The 18971-nt window shown below is 43.0% G+C and overlaps 1 protein-coding gene and 1 long non-coding RNA gene across 3 annotated transcripts in view; one reads left to right on the top strand and one right to left on the bottom strand.

Annotated features, from left to right (window-relative positions):
• The window catches only part of LOC123034214, a 12734-nt gene extending 4577 nt beyond the window's left edge, over nt 1-8157 (bottom strand). The window contains exon 1 of the long non-coding RNA XR_006416714.1: nt 7882-8157. This is a non-coding gene — a long non-coding RNA (uncharacterized LOC123034214). The remainder of the gene's footprint in view (nt 1-7881) is intronic.
• A 201-nt stretch (nt 8158-8358) lies between these two features.
• The window catches only part of DCAF1 (DDB1 and CUL4 associated factor 1), a 55951-nt gene continuing 45338 nt past the window's right edge, over nt 8359-18971 (top strand). For both annotated transcript variants that reach the window (XM_044451197.1, XM_044451196.1), the window contains exon 1: nt 8359-8482. The gene's annotated coding sequence lies outside the window, so the exon portion shown is untranslated. The remainder of the gene's footprint in view (nt 8483-18971) is intronic.

The following is an 18971-nucleotide window of genomic DNA, read 5'->3' as shown; positions in this document are numbered from 1 at the left end:
GAAGCAACAGTGAGAACTGGACACGGAACCACTGACTGGTTCAAAATTGGGAAAGGAGTTCAGCAAGGCTGTATACTATCGCCCTGTCTATTTAACTTATATGCAGAACACATCATGAGAAAGCTGGAGTTAGATAAATCACCAGTTGGAATTCAGATTGCCGGGAGGGACAAATATCAACAACCTCAAATATGCAGATGATACCACTCTCATGGCAGAAAGTGAAGAGGAACTAAAGAGCCTCTTGATGCAGGTGAAGGAGGAGAGCACAAAAGTAGGCTTGCAACTCAACATTAAGAAAACTAAGATCATGGCATCCGGTCCTCTCACTTCCTGGCAAATAGATGGGGAAGAAATGGAGGTAGTGACAGATTTTATTTTCCTGGGCTCCAAGATCACCACAGATGGGGACTGCAGCCAAGAAATTAAAAGACGCTTGCTCCTGGGGAGGAAAGCTATGGCAAATCTAGACAGCATACTAAAAAGCAGAGACATCACCCTGCCAACAAAAGTGCGTATAGTCAAGGCTATGGTTTTCCCAGTTGCAAAGTATGTCTGTGAAAGCTGGACCAAAAGGAAGGCTGAGTGCTGAAGAACTGAGGCCTTTGAATTGTGATGCTGGAGAAGAATCCTGCGAGTCCCTTGGACTGCAAGGCGATCAAACCAGTCAGTCCTAGAGGAGATCAACCCTGACTGTTCTTTATTAGGCCAGGTATTGAAGATCAAACTCAAATACTTTGGCCACCTATTGAGAAGGAAGGACTCCCTGGAGAAGAGCCTAATGCTGGGAACAATAGATGGCAAAAGAAGAAGGGGATGGCAGAGGATGAGGTGGCTAGATGGAGTCACTGAAGCAGTTGGTGTGAGCTTAAGTGGATTCCAGGGGATGGTGGAGGACAGGAAGGCCTGGAGGATGTTATCCATGGGGTTGTGATGGGCTGGACACGACTTTGCGAATAGCAACAACAACAAAAGACATGGATAGGATTGTGCTATGAATCAATATGACTCACCAGAGCACTTCAAAATGTTTCCTCTCTAAGCCAGACAGGAGCTTTTTTCTTTCTAGTCTCTTCTCTACTGCTTTACTCCTCAGCTTGTCTAATTTTTGACTCTTCCCCATGGGATTTCTCATATTTCTGTTTTTTTTTTTTTTGTCTTCTTTAACTTCCATTAAGAATACAACCTCACTTTCCCACGCTACTTCTCTCATTCTTCCTTTCAGGCAGCAACCCTACACATATAGATAAGCACTTCTCAATATTATGGGATGTTCTTCTTAGAATTGAACCATCTATGGACAGACTTATAAATGTGCATAGGTTCAAACTGCATATAGGCTGCAATCCCTAAGGAAATGTAAGATGCAAATAAGTCCCATTGATGACAACTACACAGGACTGGATGTGTGATCACAGGTCACATCCGCAAGTGATCCAGGTGGCAAGGGAAACAGACAGGGAAGGGCAGGTATGAAGAGGCAAAGTGCGAAATGAATTTGTAAACAGGGTGGTGGGGAGCATTGTGCAGACTGCAAAGCTGATTTATTCTGAGAGGAAGGGCCACGCTTGAAGGGACAGACAGCACCTCTCCTGTGCAGAAGAGCATGTTGTAGAGAAATACTTGGCAAAGGGCATCTTCTGCTCACCTTGCTGCAACCTCATACTTGATCTCATCCTTGTGGAATGCTGCCAGGGCTTCAAAGCATGAAGGAAAATGCCTCCCAGTCACTCCTTCTATGCTCCCACTCAGTCCACTTCCAGAACTTGGCTTTTCCTTGTCTCCCTTCATAGGCTATAAGCAGGCAGCAGATGGAGGCCCCCAAACAAAAGAAAGGCAAAACAGCACCAAGCCAAGCTGAAACAGCAAAGACAGGAGGGAAGGAAGGGGGACCTGCAGTGATCTGCCACCTGAATTTTTTGCCTCACTGCCTAATCAGAAGCCTGCCACTGCCTGGCTGGAAAAGCCTGGGCAAAGTTTAAAAGAATCTTTTTGGAGCCTTGCCCTCTGACATAATCTGGATTAGGATCAGGAAGGTGGAAGCACTCCAGACCAAGACCCAAAACAGTTCCCTGTCCCTGCCTTAAAGTCAGGTATATGTTTAAGTTTGTAGTCTACAGCCCCCTATCGCATGTGCATGAAGTGCTGTCTCAGTTGCAGGTATATACACACACGTGGGGGAGAAGGCAGTGGCAGCAGCAAAATTGCAAACAGGGAGATCGGGGGGAAATGAAAGGTGAAAAGTACAAGAGCAATAATTATGTTATTAACAGTGATCATTCACAGAAACAGTTGCTGAGGATCTTATTTATTTAATTTCTATACCGTCCAACAGCCAAGGATAATACAGACTTTATGGACTTGGTAATTAAGTCTCAAATGGAGACTGGGTGGGCATGTCTCAGGAATGCTTTCACTGGATTCCTACACTGAACAGAGCATTGGACTTGATGGCCAAAATGCCTCCTCCCAACTTTATGTTTCTAGGTCATTAACACATGTACTGTGACACCTTTATTCCAGTTTAAAACACAAGTGATGAAATTTATTTATTTATTTATTTAGGAAGTTTATAGGCTGTCCATCACTGTCGTCTCTGGATGTGTTAGAGCAGGCATGTCCAAAGTCTGGCCTGGGGACCAATTACGGCCCGTTTTCAAATTTCAAGCAGCCCGCAGCCTCTTCTCCCTGCCGGCTCAGCTTGTCACTCATCCCCGCCGGCCGGCGTTTTTCCCTTCACCGCACAGCGGTTCCCGCAGCTGTCCCCTGCTGCCTCCTGCTCCTTCAAGGCTGGTGGTTATATTTCAGCAGAAGATGGCAGTAGACCTGAGTCAACACTCTCGCTGCATGACCCTTGTGACACAAGGCTTGTGTGCCCATTTCTAAAATGGCGACTGTAACTAAAAAAAAAGGAAAGTTGACAGCGAGGGCCGCTGCTTCCAGGACAAGGGGAAATTGTAGTATTTTTTCACTGAAATACGAAACAACTGTGTCTGCCTAATTTGCCAAGAGACTGTGGCTGTTTTCAAGGAATTCAATATCAAGAGGCACTACCAGACGAAACATGCTAATTACAACAAGCTAACTGGGAACGAACACGGCGAAAAACTGAAGGAACTTTTAACAGCACAGCAGCGCTTTTTCACAAGAGCCTGTGAGTCAAATCAAAATGCCACAAAGGCAAGCTACGAGGTGGCAACGCTGATTGCCAAGCACTGCAAACCTTTTACTGAGGGTGAATGTATTAAAGACTGCGTGATGAAAATGGTGGAGAAAATTTGTCCTGAGAAGAAGCAAGAGTTTGCCAATGTTTGCCCGGCTCGTAACACTGTGGTACGGATAACTGAAGACGTTTCATCTGATATTAAGAGACAGTTAGAGGCAAAAGGAGTGGAGTTTGACTTTTTTTCGTTAGCCTGCGACGAAAGCACAGATGCATCTGACACCGCTCAGTTATTGATTTTTTTGAGAGGAGTGGACAATGACATGAACGTGAGCGAAGAGCTACTTGACCTCCAGAGCCTTAAGAACCAAACAAGAGGAACAGATTTATTTGTTTCTGTTTGTTCCGCCATAGATGACATGAAACTACCGTGGAATAAAGTCACTGGGATTATTATGGATGGCGCACCTGCCATGGCTGGCGAGCGAAGTGCATTATCAATCCTAGTCTGTAACAAAGTCAGCGAAGAAGGAGGCAAAGCTATAAAACTCCACTGTATTATTCACCAACAAGTTCTCTGTGCCAAACATCTGAAATATTATCATGTTATGAAACTGGTGATGAAGGCTATTAATTATATTCGCTCCAAAGCCCTGTGCCACCGCCAGTTTCAACAGTTTCTACTCGACATCCAGGCTGAATACGGAGATGTTGTGTATCACAACGAGGTAAGATGGCTCAGTCGGGGGTCTGCACTGCAGCGCTTCTACTCTCTTAGGGAGGAAATTGGACAATTCTTGGCAAAAAAGGGACAACTGATGCCAGAGCGATCTGATCCTGTTTGGCTGGCTGATTTTGGATTTTTAGTTGACATGACATCTGAACGTGCTGAACACGAGCCTTCAGGGGCAAAATGCAGTGGTAAGCCAACTGTATTCACATATCAAAGCCTTTGGGACCAAGCTGCTACTTTTCCAAAGGCACCTGTCACAAGCGCAGCTCAGTACCACACATTTCCCATCGCTGCAGGAAATAATGATGAGTTTTCCACAGAACAATATGAGTGCGCAGATAAGGAGGCATGAAGCAGACATCTCATCTCTGGCTGAGGAGTTTCAACAGCGCTTTCGGGATTTTGCAGCTATTGAAAAGGAGATCACTCTTTTTTCATCTCCTTTCTCTGTGGACCCTGATGATGCTCCAGACCACCTGCAGCTGGAGCTCATTGAGCTGCAGTGTGACGCCGAGTGTCACAGTCGGCACCAACAGCTCCCTCTTGTCAACTTTTATTGCCAGCTGGATAAAGACAGGTTCCAAGAGATTCGAACATTTGCTAAGAAAATGCTGAGCTTGTTTGGTTCGACATACTTGTGCGAGAAGACATTCTCAGTTATGAACATTAACAAGAACCGTGTGAGGACGAGACTAAGTGACTTTCACCTGTGTGACATCTTGCGCATCAAAACCACTGTTTTTGAGCCAGACCTGGCCTATATAATGCAGTCGAGATCTCAGTATCATCCTTCACATTAGTGCAGTTATTTGTTTAGTCTTTCATACAATAGTTCATTTGCATTTAATGTTAATGGTTCAAAGAATGTCAGGCTGAATGGTCGGCCCCCACACATTTTCACCTCACCAAATCTGGCCCTCCTTGCAAAAAGTTTGGACACCCCTGGTTTAGAGTATATTATAAATCCTAAACAAAATAAATTGGCTATACCACGACTGAGTATAAAATGACATGGTTAAAAATAAATAAATAAATATACAATTAAAATTGATAAGCATTAAAACATTGGTCAAATAAAAAGGTCTTGATCTGGCACCAAAAAGCATATAATGACAGCGCCAGGCAGACCTCTCTGGGGACTGCATTCCATAGTCGGAGCGCTACTGCAGAGAAAGCTCTCCTTTGAGTACTCTGTCTCCTGACCTCTTTCAAAGAGGGTTCCCGGAGGAGGGCCTCTGCTGCCAGTCTTAGGGGGCGGGAGGGCATATAGGGAAAAAAATGTACCCTTGAATGATTTACAGACCAGCATTTTCACACAGCAATCTCCCTTTGAAGTTCCTTTGTTCAAGGATGGCCTTTTTAAGGTTTGTGGCACAATATTTTAGAAATCTGAAATGATTCCCTACTTTTTTGTTTTTTGTTTTTGTTTTTGTTTTAATACTGCCTTTTCTGATGTCAGATTTCAGTCCATTTATTCTCTTGCATAGAAGGTGGCCTATTTGTCCTACATAGAATAGAGCAAGGTATTGCTGACAAATGATGGCATACATCAATCAGAGAATGAGCAGAATGAAAACCTAATGTCCTGGATGGCATTACTGAGTCCTTTATGGGTGCAATCCTAAGTATGTTTAGACAGACTTTTTCTGCCTAAGCATGCATACAATTGCAACCTAGCAGTGTTGTCACAGTAGGCGTGGGGAGAGAAACAGTATCTGCCATTTGCTGCATATCTGGCCCCTATGTCTGTGTCCCTGTTATGCGGCCTGCTGTTGTTAATAAATAGCTGATTTAGCTTGAGTGGTTATCAACGAGTAAATACAAACCTACCTCCCAAGCCCTGTTAGAGGGAAGTGGAGTTCATTGGTGATATATTTGACTAGTTTTAGCAGGGAACTATAGCCTACAGCAAGCAACTTCTGTTGTTTGTTCTATTATGCATAGATTATTCCAGTCTGGTTTTGTTGATCTGTTTGTTTCATTCTGATGTGTGGGCATTGTAATTTGAGAAATGTTTGTTGTGAACTTTAATTATTTAAAAACTCAGAAGGAAATGTTTTAATTTCACAGGATGTCTTGTAACTGATTTAAAGTAGCCATCCTTGTACAAACTTCAAAAGAAGGTTGCAGCATCAAACCACCAAACTGCACACCATTAAGAAATACTTGTGCATTAAATTGGACAGAAGCTTCTGGTCACACTGCATGTTTTAAGATGCAACCCTATGGAAGATTGGACAGAAAGAAGTCCAGCAACTCCCAGCATTCTCCAGTGGCTGGAAAATGATGGGAATGGTTTAGACAGAATAAAGTCCTACATACACCGGATTATGTCCTTAATTAGTTTATATACAAGATTAAGCTTGTGCTATCACAAACAAATGTTTTGTAAATGGTCTTTGTTATCAATCAAAGGCTTGAGGACCAGCCTTCCCCAAGAGGTTTTGGACTACAACTTCCAAGATGGGTGGATGAAGGAATTGTTTCCATCAGTCTGAGGAAGGCTGTTCTGTGCTTTCTGTATTTAACTTCCCACTGATCTAACTATATTCCCACCACCACTACACAGAGTCCTAAGTATGTATATTCAGTGCTTTTTTTGTAAGAAAAACGGTGCCGGAACTCATGAAATTATTTACCTTTCACACACAGTCAATCACTGTACACACACCCACACACGTCAGTTGTGTAATGAAACATAATGGTCACCCCTCACAGTAAGCACTCAGCACGCGACCACATGACCCACCACAAGCTGAGCAGCACCATCACAACCAGAGCAGACAAAGTACGCATGCATCGGATTTGACACACAAGCAGCCCGCATGCACCATTTTAATGATTTTGCAGCCAACCTGCTATGCTCAACAGGGCGATTCGAATCCACGTGGACCAAACATCAAATTTTCAAAAGTTACTTTTAAAACTTGGAAAATCTGTCAAAAAAACGGTGCCGGAACTCTGTTCTGGTGCGTTCTATGACAAAAAAAGCACTGGGTATACCTGTAACTCAGACAACTGTGTATAGTTGTAACTTCATGCATCTGAAGAAGAGAACTGTAATCCACAAAAGCTAATGCCATAAAATATTTGTAAGTCTTTAAAGACCCTTTGTTGGTTTTGCTGCAAAAGACTTAATATGAAAACTCCTCTATATCATTGTATTATTAATATATATTGAAGTGCTCTGCTAAACATCCATTCTCCCCATTTTGAGTATTACAAGTCACTTTGAGGCCTGAGGAGAATAATAACTAAGATATGTAAAATATCAAGAACATTAAAATCTGAATCATAATTCATAAGCCCTAAATTTAATTTGGGTGGTTCGTGGAAGAGTGGCTGTAAAGTTTAGAATGCCAAACAGTATTCTCTCCAAAAAGGATGTACTGGTACTTGAGGAGTATAGATAATTCTGTCTTTACATTCTGTAGGCACTAATTACATTGGCTCCTGTGAAAAGCTGGCAGGTTGCAATCCTGTATACACTTTGCAGTAAATATAAATACAACTGCATTGTAATGTGATTCTTTTTGTACTTAGGGAAAGTACCCCAAAGTCTGTATAGGACTAGGCTATTATTTGTACTAAGCAGTTGATTTGTAACCTGCCCAGAGAGCCTTATGGATCATGGGGTGGGATAAAAGTCCAATAAATAAAATAAATGATAGTTTTCTCCATGTGACAGTAATTAGACCAATCAATGAACCCTTAAGGAAACTAACGTCTCGCTATGTGTGTTTGCACAGTTGTACTCAGATGCAATTCCTATTAAGCCTCAGTGCAATCTCAGCATAACGTTATTTAGCAGAAACCTACCAGGTCGCCTGCTTCTTGTACTGTATTGAGCTCCTAAGATTGAGCTTTGCTTTTATGAGACTTTGGGCTTCTACTCCATATTCTAAACAGGAATTGTCTTCTTACCCCTTTGTGAAAACCTTCATTTCTCTTAAACTATTCTCATAAGAGTGAATCGTTTAGTTACCTGCTAAATACGACAATGCTGGTTTTCCTACCATTTGAGCTTCTTCTCAAGCTTTGATTTGCTTCTCAAGCTTGGAATTGATCCATCTTCTTTCGAATTACAGTATTAATATACTTCAAGTTTCCTAACTCCCGTCTTAGTTTCAAAATTAGTTTTGATGACATGGGAAGCCATAACGGCATGCCCTAATCATTGCTGTGCAGATATTGAAGTTTGCGCTTAACGTCTCGATAGAATCCCCCTCCAGCTCTCCCCCGCTTTCCCCGCGATGAAGGCCCTTAGACAAGCGGTGGAGCATACAGAGGACTGGTGCGAAGCGCGGAGACTACAATACCCGCAGTGCTTTGCGGCTTGGCGGCTATTGAAGCTGGGACGTACCCGCCCAAACTACATTTCCCTAGTGTCTAAGCGCACATCGTCTCTCCTTGATGTGCGTGTGTGTCGATAAACGCGTGGGGGGGGTGACGACGGCGCTCTAGCGCGGTGACGAGCAAAGTGTGTGCCCGCCATAGTGATAGCAGCCGCCGGGCCGTGGTGCGTGGGGCCGGGAAGAGGCCGAGGGGACGGCAGGAGAAGCGGCGGTGGGGCAGGCATCGCACAGGTATGGCGTGGGCTCGGCAAGGGGAAAGCGCAGGCCGGCCAGTCAAGGCCGGTGACAAGCGTAGGCCGCCGGGCACTCTTGCCCAGCCCGCCTGGCGGACGGCTCGGAAGCTGCTTCCGACCCGAGCAAACCTCCCATGTGTTTCTCAGCCCCCTCAGCAGTCGCCAGGCGAGGACAGGGGGGAGGGAGGAGGAGGAGGCGGGAGACGAGACCGGGGACCTGGCCCTTCTCGGCGCCGGGAGCGGAGCTTGAGAGGACGTTCCTTATGTGGTTGCTTCTTTCTCCCGCTTCACAACACTGCTGCTCGGTAGAAAAAAGCGAACCAAGTGAGAGGTACTGAGCGTGAAATAAATATTAGCTGTAAGCTGTGGTTACGATTCTGTGCACGTTTACTCGTGAGTAAGTCCTACTGACTACAGGGAACTTAGCATTGATCGTGCACTGGCTTGCGCTGCGAGTCGACCAATTCGCGGTTTCCCCTCTTTCCCTCCCCGCGCAGAGTAGCGGGTCCCTCTGAGCCCACCCCCCTCCCGCGTCCCAAGTGCCAGAGTCGGGCAAGTGTTATGGGGGTAGGTCAAAGGCCATCACGCTTTGGAAAGCAGATAATACGTTCTTCGTCTTCACTCGATGGCTTTGCTTAGAGTAGCTCTCTGCTTTATCTCTCTCCCTCGACATTTTCTCTTCTCTTCTTTTTCGCCTCCAGCTGTCATCTTTCAAAGTGGGAGAAGGGTGGTGGTACCATGGCAGGTTTTCTGTAAACTCTCCAGGGAGATGTTGTTTTGTTGGAGCTTAGTCTCTTTCTCCATGTGCCTACCATTTTCTTTTTGTACCATTAGTGGTAGAGCTTAGTCTGAGCCAGGATGTAGCCCAAGAAACTGTTTTTAGTAAATGAATCCAGCCATGAAAGTGAAAATGAACTAAGAGGTAATGTCTCTGTGCATGTGCAGAATTCTTTCCCCTTGCTGATGAAGAGCTTCTGCTAGCCCTTCCCCTCCTTGTGAATTGAAGTGGGAGGGAGCAGGACTGTAAAGCTAGCTTAAATCTACCATTCTAATTTTAGAAATTAGCTCCTTATAGCTAATAATGCCAGGAAGAGGCTATCTGCCCCAGACTTGCCCTTTTTCTGCTGTTTTTGGCATATGTGGTGCATCTCCCTTGGTGTATAGGTACATATCATTGATATGCCTGCCATTATCATGAGATGTGTCTGTATGGCGGGAGGGCTTCTATACTGTAGGAAGCTTTGAAAAGATTGAGTGGAGAGATACATTGCAGTCTTCTGCATTTGGGTCACTTGCTAGAGGTCAGATCATCTGTTGCCAAGTTAAGTAGGCAGGGTTTGTTCTCTTTGCAGTGTTGTACTCATAGCATGATTGTATACTTATTCCACAATAGTGAATGGCAGCCATTAATTTATACTGGCGAAGGTAAAAAGATGTGATTGGGGATCCCATTTGTGCATAGGCTATGTGTGTTTGTGTGGCTAAATCTGCCATTTTTCTCCTGCCTCTGATAACCCTAGTACCTAGGACATGAGCTGTTCTGCTTAATTACATTTTCAGATACTTTATGCTTTCTCTCATAGAACTCAGTGGTAATTACTGGGAACTGATGCAACCACCTCTGTCTGCATAGCTTTACCTACACACCTGTCAGTTTGTGATATGGAAGATTGTATCAAAAATGTCATCCTTGCATATCGTGCCTGGGTCACAAATTGTTAAGGGAAATGAACAGATTTTTCTTTCACACAGTTTTATACTGTTTGGGGCTTCACATGTTTCCAAACACATGAATGAAAGCTATTTAGATACATATGGAAGATAAATTGTGGGGTGTTTCATGATGCAGCCATCTGTTAGGCGTGCTTTAACTTTGAGTGCTTTAACTTTGAGCATGGTGTTGGCTCAAAGGCCTTATTGTTCCAACTCTATTACTCTATAAAGAATTCATTATTTAAAAATACAAATAATAGCTGTTGAAGTGGGGAATGAACTGTACTGGGGCTTGGTTAGTTTGGCCCCCTTCATTCTTTTCCCTGCTAAACTTGCCCTATATTTGCTGATCAATGGAAAGCATACAGGTTATAGCTTTCCCCTCCTATAGGAAAATAGTAGCTCTGTGTACAATTTTAATTGAGGAACTAGTGTTGGGGATGGAAGGATTTCATTATTTCCCAGTTTGGCACCCTCCAGATGTTTTTAACTTTGGCTCAGTCCCAGTCAGTATGGTCGATGCAAACAAATATTGAGAGGTGTATCCAAAGTTCTGGAGGCCACCTGGTTGAGCAAAACTGGGTTAGATCACAAGTGGGGAACCAATGGTTTGTTAGCCGGAATTAGTTGCAGAGCCTTTCTGCCCAACCCTCAGTCTTTCTCTTGTTGGCCACAAGCCTCTCTTTTTTCTTTCCTTCTCCTATCTGAAGAGTCTCCACCTGAAGTCATTGGGATAGTGGGAAAGACAGATAAAGCAAAAAGGGGCCTACAGAAGGCTCAGGCAAGATATTGGAGATCCAACGGAAGAGTGTGGTGATGAGACTATTTAGGGTTCACTTGCTGCAGTGCTCTGTGATTGGGCCTCTGACCTCATCCACAAGCCTGCCACCTTCTTTCCTTTTCTTCATCTTTCTGTCTACTTACTGGCTTGCAGTGAGGAGAACAAAAGATAGAACTGCAGGCAAGTGCATCACAAGTGGCTGTTCTGAAATTCCTTTGCCCTGTGATTCTAGAACTGCCTTGTCCTGCTTGGCCCACTGGGAGTTTTTCTTAGAACTTAACTGAGGGAATACATGAAGCAAGGGCAAGTCTAAATGTGGGATGTGTGAATGGATGGATGTGTGACCCTAGGGAGAGAAGAGTTGCAGAAGAGGAGAGAGAGAAGGGGTGGACCTTGACTGAATGTGTTTTTTTCCACTATTGGAATGAGGCTCCAGACAACTTCCCTCTGAAGAGGTGTGGCTTACAACTGTAAAAAGTTTTCTCCCCATGGGTTAACATTTTTCCCTCAAAGCAGAGGCCCCAATCTGACACTTGCATTTATTTATTTATTTATTTATTTATTTATTTATTTATTTATTTAAGTATTTATTTATTTTCTTAAACAGGCAATCACAAATCTCCAGTGCCATGTCTATTTTGGCTCTCAGTGGGAATTTTGGAAACTCAGGATGCCCTGGGTTAACTTTCTTGGTAACAGTAGACACAATGTTGGAACAGTGGGATGTATCCCACCCTGATGTATTGCATTTCTGGCATACAGAAGGCTTGATGTTTAGTTAGGTGCTCTTGCACTAACCTTGTTAAATTGACTATTGTTATTAAGATTTTATAAATCTGGATGTGAGGTTGAGTGATAATGATATGAAAATAAACTGTAATGAATTTGTGACTGGCTTATGGTTTCACAGGCCATTCCTTGGGTTGTTACTGGGCCAGTATGTAGAATTTTTCTTAGATAAAGTCATTCGATGTATCTATTTATATAAGTACACTCCTTTAATTCTTTTCCATGACTTTATACTTCTTATAGATGACCAATACTTCTTATAGAGAGGAAATAGTCTTGAGACACCTTAGACACTAATGGCTTTATGAAGTCATAAATGTTCATGGATTAACCCACTTCACCAGATGCATAAAGTGTTATCCTGAGTTACAAAATAAATATACATATATGCAGTTTGAGGTATAGGGAATTGTTAATGTTGTGAGAGATGTATGAAATACAGAATGTACAGACAATGGTAATTGTATTATTAAAACTCAAAGGATATCCATTGCCTATGTAGTACTTTGAACAAGATATTGTCTTGGAAGAGTACAGTTTGGCAGTTTAATCTCAGAGATGAGTGCATATATGTAGGTAGATTTTGCTGTGTATGCTGCGCTTGAACATGTGTTTAACTAGATTTTTGTCAAAGTTCCTTTGCTACTCTGCTCCCACATGTGGTCGCCTACCCAGCTGCAGGCTGGTGCCTTTCCAGCTTTGCAAAGGTGATTCATCATGCTAGCTCAATGGATAGCTATGCAGGCAGGCATTTTCTGATACCTGATACTGTAATAACTTAAAACAGTGTAATCAAATAAACTGTTTGGATTATGGGTGAATAATGTAGCCATTAGACCTGCTTTTCAAAAATTAGAAATAAAGCATGGTTCTCCTTGTTTTTGGAAAGCAAGTCAATGACTCTATCACTTAGCCTAGCAAGTTAGGGAGGATGAATTGTCACTTTGATAAACATCTTTGCAAAACTCAAAATAACAGATTGGTTATGGTTTATATGGCTCATGCTGTTGGTTACCCTCTCCTAAGCATATTTTTCTTCCCTTTTCGTTCCCCCCAGCATAAACCAACTGGAAAGCTCCCCCTCTTTCTCTGAATCATTTTTTAAAAAATTGTATGTTAAAGTTCTGAAGAGAAGTGATATGCTGACTTGGTTGAAATTTTAGGCTTTCCTTCTTTTTGGATGTTCGGTGATCAAATCTTACAAATACTTTGTGTGTGTGTCTTTCTCTAGGTGATTTATTATGTATTTGTGAGCTTTGGGTTGTATATTGTTGTTACTTTATTCTGTCTTTTTTCCTGCAGACATGCCAGCTTATTCACAACCATCTTCTGCTTTTCCACTTAGAATAGTATGACTGGTGAATTGGAAAAAAAAAGATCTCACTATGTGAGAATGGGAAGAGCTCCAAAAAGTAAAAAATTGCTTTTCTTTGTATAGTGTGTTAGTACATAGAAAGCTATATATTTTATGTTTGTGAGGAATACTACTGGACTCAAGGCTCACTTAAGATAGGATGGGAGAATTGAAAAGCTCTGGAGTTTTCCTACAGCCATAGGAAAATATTATTATTTTTCAGTTTATTCACCTTGCCCTGTTGTTACTATCAGGAGCATGTTTAGCTGGCAAGTCAGATCAATAGGGAAAGCACTTGGCAGTAATGATTACTTGAACCCTTTAAATACACAAAAGCATGAATGCTTGTTAAATATGAAAAGGTTGGTAATAGGAGGATTGAAAACCAGACTAGAGCAATCTTAAACATAGGACCCAAGTTAATTTCACAACAGTGTAGTTTTACTTTTTCTGTTTTAAAGTTGTTCTTTTTCTGGGCTCCAGATATATTTGGGAAAGTGGCCAGTTGACTTTGTGTTTTGCTAAGTGAACTCATATTGTATTGCTGTGCTGGATACTCCAGCAGTCAAGGAAAACTAAATCTTGCCTGATTTTAGACAGTAGTATATCTCATGCTATATAGCAAAATATTTATTTTCCTCCTTTCCATAAAATGCTCAAGGTTGCTTACATGAGCATGATTTGAAATCATAATCATTAGCATAAAACAAAGAACATTAACAGAGAAAGAATTGCAAAAAGTCATAATGCTCTAAAGTATGGTTCTTAAGCTACACTGAATTGACTCCCAGAAGATTTCACCTGGGAAAGCCAGGTATTCAGTGTATGCCAAAAGATTTCTTCGGGAAAGTTATTCCATAACCGAGGGCCAGCAAGCAAGAAGACCATGCATACCCTTCTACTGTATTTAAGGCAGGGAGGGGAATCAGCAGGAACTTGGTGGTTGAATGAAGCATATGGATAGGTTCTTATTTAAGCCACTGTGGGTTGTGGTGCGTGCTGCATGCTGTGCAACTTATGAATATTCTAGCTGCAACTACAACTTGTCATTGGAACCTAGTGGGGTGGATTTTTGGTTTTGTTAGCAAACCACCCACCACCCTAAAAGAGCTCACAGTTGTGTTGGTTTGGTAACAATGCCCTCTTTGAGTTTTGGATTATACAACAAGGTGTGGTCATGATTTGAATTTACAAAATGTCTGATCATATGCACTGCAAGTCACCATGGCATTAACTAAGGCATGATGGGTCCCTTGATATGGTGAATTGGCCCAAAAGCTGGAGGTCGCTTTGGTACTCTTATTTTCATTTTAAGGGCCCCTTTGAAATCTCTTTCTTAGTATGTCATATCATCTCATATTTGTACATTTTTTGTTCCATGACCCACCCAGCTTAATTTAACCATATTCAATTAGGAAACAAGCCACACTGATTTCAGTGTGAACACTTAAGACTGCAGCCTTTATGTCCTTTTTAGTTCTTTTTTCCCCCCTTTCTCACAAAGTGTCATATTTATGGGAACAGTTACTTTTGACAGCTGTGAAAACTGTATGTGTTTTAAAGAAACCTGAAGCAACTGTCAAAACTAACTGTAAATGCCATAAGCTATACTTTCCCATCTTCTTGAGCACCTGAGGGTCAGAAATAGCTGGAAAAGGTAGAGGACACTGAGAACTGTCTGGTCCAAACTTAAAACCTAGAGGATGATTTGCACACCAGCCCCTTCACAAGCAAATATCTGGCTTTGCTTTCCCTTAACAGTTCACCATTTAACAGCTGTCATATTAAAGCAGGATAATGGCTCTGTTCACACATAATGGTTAGGAATAGCATGAAGTTACCTTTCTTATTTTGTGTCTTGTAGTCACATATTCATGAAGCAACTACTTACTACTACTACAAGTGGTTTTCATTTGCCTCCATCTTCCCTTCAAATGATGGCATGCATCCTATCAGCCTCTGTGGCTGGGAACCGGTACCAGCACATACTGCTCCTGTCCACTTCACCTACCTCTCCCCCATTGGCCTGCATGTTCTCAGTTAGCTGTCATGTTCTTTTTCTGCTGCTTTGCAGAGCTCCCTTCTACTCATTAGAGTAGCTTGGTGTCTGCAGAGCAACGACCAGACAGCAGAACCACACACTGCTTCCCCCTGGTTGCTGCTGCCCAAGGCACTCCAAATCTTCTCTCCCAGTGGGCACTCCCTGATGCCCAGCATCCCTGCCATTTCCATGTCCACTTCCTGGAGAAATATCTTTTCGCTGCTTTCCACCTTGCCAGCCTTGTGAGGTGTGTGCGCAAGAGAGAGGCCTGTCTCGGGGGGTGCATGCCTCACAAGATGGGTATCTCATGCATGGGCAAGCCTCATGGGATGGGCAGTGCATATGTGGGCATGCCTCATCTGGCTGGCATGGGAGTGGCGAATAGGGGTGGGGGTAAAGGGACAAAGAAACGAAGAGGCAGAGCAGTGAAGAGGTGAGGGGATGAGGGGGCAGAGTGTTAGGCATGGCAGCAGTGGGGCAGCTGAGCATGGGGGAGCACGTGCCCGCAGGGTGGATAGGGAGCATGGGGGCATCTAAGCAGCACCCTGTATGCCAGCACCTCAGCTGTTGTTAAGTGAACAGAGCAGCAGAAAATGGCACCTGAAGTGACCACAGTTGCCGCAGCCATTCTTGCCACCAAGCTTGTTGGCCAAAACAAGGACACTGCAAAAAACATTGTAACCAGCTTAAGACATAATGACAAGCCATGCTGAAAGGCGGGACTTAAAACAAGCTGTTGGTTCTCTGTGGTGATTCACAATAACCAAATATGCTACATTTCAACATGCTTTTGTTATTCACACATAACAACAATTTACTACAGCTGTGGCCTGTCATTATGTCTGAATACAGACAATGTATTTGAAGCCTGGTTTTGCCAGTGTCCCTGGATTTTGGCCTCTTTGGCAGCAAGCATTTATCAGGACATTTACCAGGCAAAGATTTGCAGTTCAGGTAGTCAGAGTGTGCACTTGTACAACTCCAAACTACTGATGCAACTGCAACAACAACAAACCCTGAAAACATTGTGTACATATTTGACACTAGTTGGCAGACCAGTAATCTCTACTTCAGTGCTCTGCTTTGGAGCTTTGGAGGCATTGACACTGCCTGTCACCTCAGAGATTGTGACGAATAATTTCCTGAAAAATAGCTTCAGCAACCGTATAAGGGGTCACAATCAGAGTGAGGCAGATAAGCCAGTAATGGTCATTCTGGAGAGAGTTGTTTGGTCACTTGAGGGAACGACTGTCACTGGTGGTAGCCTAGACAAGCTCAGCAAGAGCGACAAGGAACTTGTGTCACTCTTTCTCAGTGACTTGCTAACCACTTTCTGTAACTCATGATGGAATATGTCTCCCTGGTTTGGATGACATGGCAACCCATCATGGACTTAATAACCCTTAAAATAAGTCATGGGTTGTCAGGGTGACTTGTTGGGGAAAATAACCACCCTGTGGGGAGTAGCCTAGATCTGCACAATATGACAACCCATCATGGCTAGTTATCCATGATGAGTTGTAGTGATACATAAATCTAGTTGCCATGTCTTAAATAAGTCACAGTGGCCAGCTTTAGTCCCTGGCATGTGCTGATGCCATTTCTCTAGTAACCAACCTAGGCACAGCTTGTTGGGCTGTTGAACTCATGTGGCATGTCTTGTTTAAGGGAGAAGCTTCCCTTCAAACAAGCCATGCTTCTGAGATTTGGATGACACAAGAAGCCTCATCAGGGCAGATAATTAGGGACATGGTACCTGGCGTATGCTGGGGATTAGTAAAACAAACTGCTGTAGCTTGTTTGATCACAAGAAGTGGTCCCACATATACCTTGAGTTTAGTTTGGAGCAAACTACTATTTACAGGTGCACAAGGTCTGGAATATTTCAGGGATACCCTCCCTTTTTAAGGGGTGTAATGGATATTGAATGTTTGTGTAAGATAATTTGAGTGTACAACTATTTTTGTGTATACAAGTTTGAGTTAACCTTTTCAGGCTTACAATATTGGCTGTATCTTGTTCTGGTGTATTGTGAAGCTTCTAATTAATTCAGCCTTCCCCAGCTTGGTGCCCTCTAGGTGTTTGGGATTTCTATGAATATAAGAGTCTTAAGTTGATTGGGTTCATACAGCATTTTGATTTGTTTTTTCTTGTTGGTCTTTCAGACAAGCTGGAGACCTGGGAAGTGCCCAAGATGTGGAAAACATTGAGAACCGGCACTTCAAGACTTTTTTTAAAAAATGAGCAGATCACATTGCTGAAGGGGAAATCTGTCTCCACCCCCTTTTAGCTGCACCTACTTTTTTCCTCGCTTTCCAGTGATATAAATGGTTTGCTCTGCAAACATGCGCATTAGCCTATATACAGTCTCACTTTGTCAGTTGGCTATTTAGTGCACTTTGCTGCTCTCTTGGACAGCTGAAACAGACAAGAACATTGACCAGATGTTCTGGTATATATGACAGCTGTAAATGTGCACTTACTTGTACACTTCCAAAACACCAACAAAAATTGAGCAGTTAGGTTCATTTTTTTAAAAGAGAATGTACCTGTTTAATTTTCTGGGGCACCCCTGTGTGCGTATTTTAAGTTCAAATACAGATATGAATAAAAAGCAGTTCCATTTGGAGTGGGGAGGAAGATACAAGGTGGGTTCTGCAGTGAGGGACATTGGGATACCAGCTGGATGACCAAGAAAGAAGGATGAGATCAACTCATGATTCCGGTTAAGTGTCAGACACAGAGTGGGTTCTTCTATGAACTAACCACACCATGTAGATTATTTGCAGGTTGGCTTAATGTGTTGTGCTAACTCACCCAGTATATGTGCTGCTGCTTGAAAATTGATACTTGGTAATCTCATGCTGCCTGATAAGTTGCATGACACTGTATCAGAAGAAGATGCATGTTTGAGGGTGAACATCCATTTTACTTGGCTGTTGTTTGTGAAATTTACAGGTGGCAACAGTCTCCTAGAAAACTGATAATAGTAATTTAGCATAGTTTGGTTAATGCGATGTCCACTCCTACAATTATTTCCATTCTTCTTGTGCCTTTATTGGCAATTTGGCATAATTTTCGGTATGAAGGCCTTAGTGTTGTTAGAGATATTACTGGTGTTAGTTTAGTTGCAGGTATGTAAACACTGTTTTGAAATCAGCAGGCACTGATCAAAATTGTTCGTATAACAGTCATGTTTATACTTCTTAACTGTAGCTAGGATGAGTGGCAAGGATGAGGATGTTGCCTTGCTCATCTTTTGATGAACATGTTTGTCCATTTTGTTGTTGTTGTTGTTAGTCGCGAAGTCGTGTCCAACCCATTGCGGCCCCATGGATGACACTCCTCCAGTCCTTCCACCATCTCCCGAAGTCCACCTAAGCTCACACCAACTGCGTCAGTGACTCCATCTAGCCACCTCATCCTCTCCCGTCCCCTTCTTCTTTTGCCATCTATTGTTCCCAGCATTAGGCTCTTCTCCAGGGAGTCCTTCCTTCTCATTAGGTGGCCAAAGTATTTGAGTTTCATCTTCAGTATCTGACCCTCTAAAGAGCAGTCAGGGTTGATCTCCTCTAGGACTGATCGCCTTGTGGTTTGATCGCCTTGCGGTCCAAAGGACTCGTAGGAGTCTCCTCCAGCACCACAATTCAAGGGCCTCAGTCCTTTTGCACTCAGCCTTCCTTATGGTCCAGCTTTCACAGCCATACATTGCCACTGGGAAAACCATAGCCTTGACTATACGCACTTTTGTTGGCAGGGTGCTGTCTCTGCTTTTTAGTATGCTGTCTAGATTTGCCATAGCTTTCCCC

The sequence above is a fragment of the Varanus komodoensis genome, unplaced genomic scaffold, assembly GCF_004798865.1.
Source record: "Varanus komodoensis strain SLA01 unplaced genomic scaffold, ASM479886v1 scaffold6_2, whole genome shotgun sequence".
In the NCBI taxonomy this organism is placed as follows: Eukaryota; Metazoa; Chordata; class Lepidosauria; order Squamata; family Varanidae; genus Varanus; species Varanus komodoensis.
This window is presented reverse-complemented; position numbering and strand designations above follow the sequence as displayed.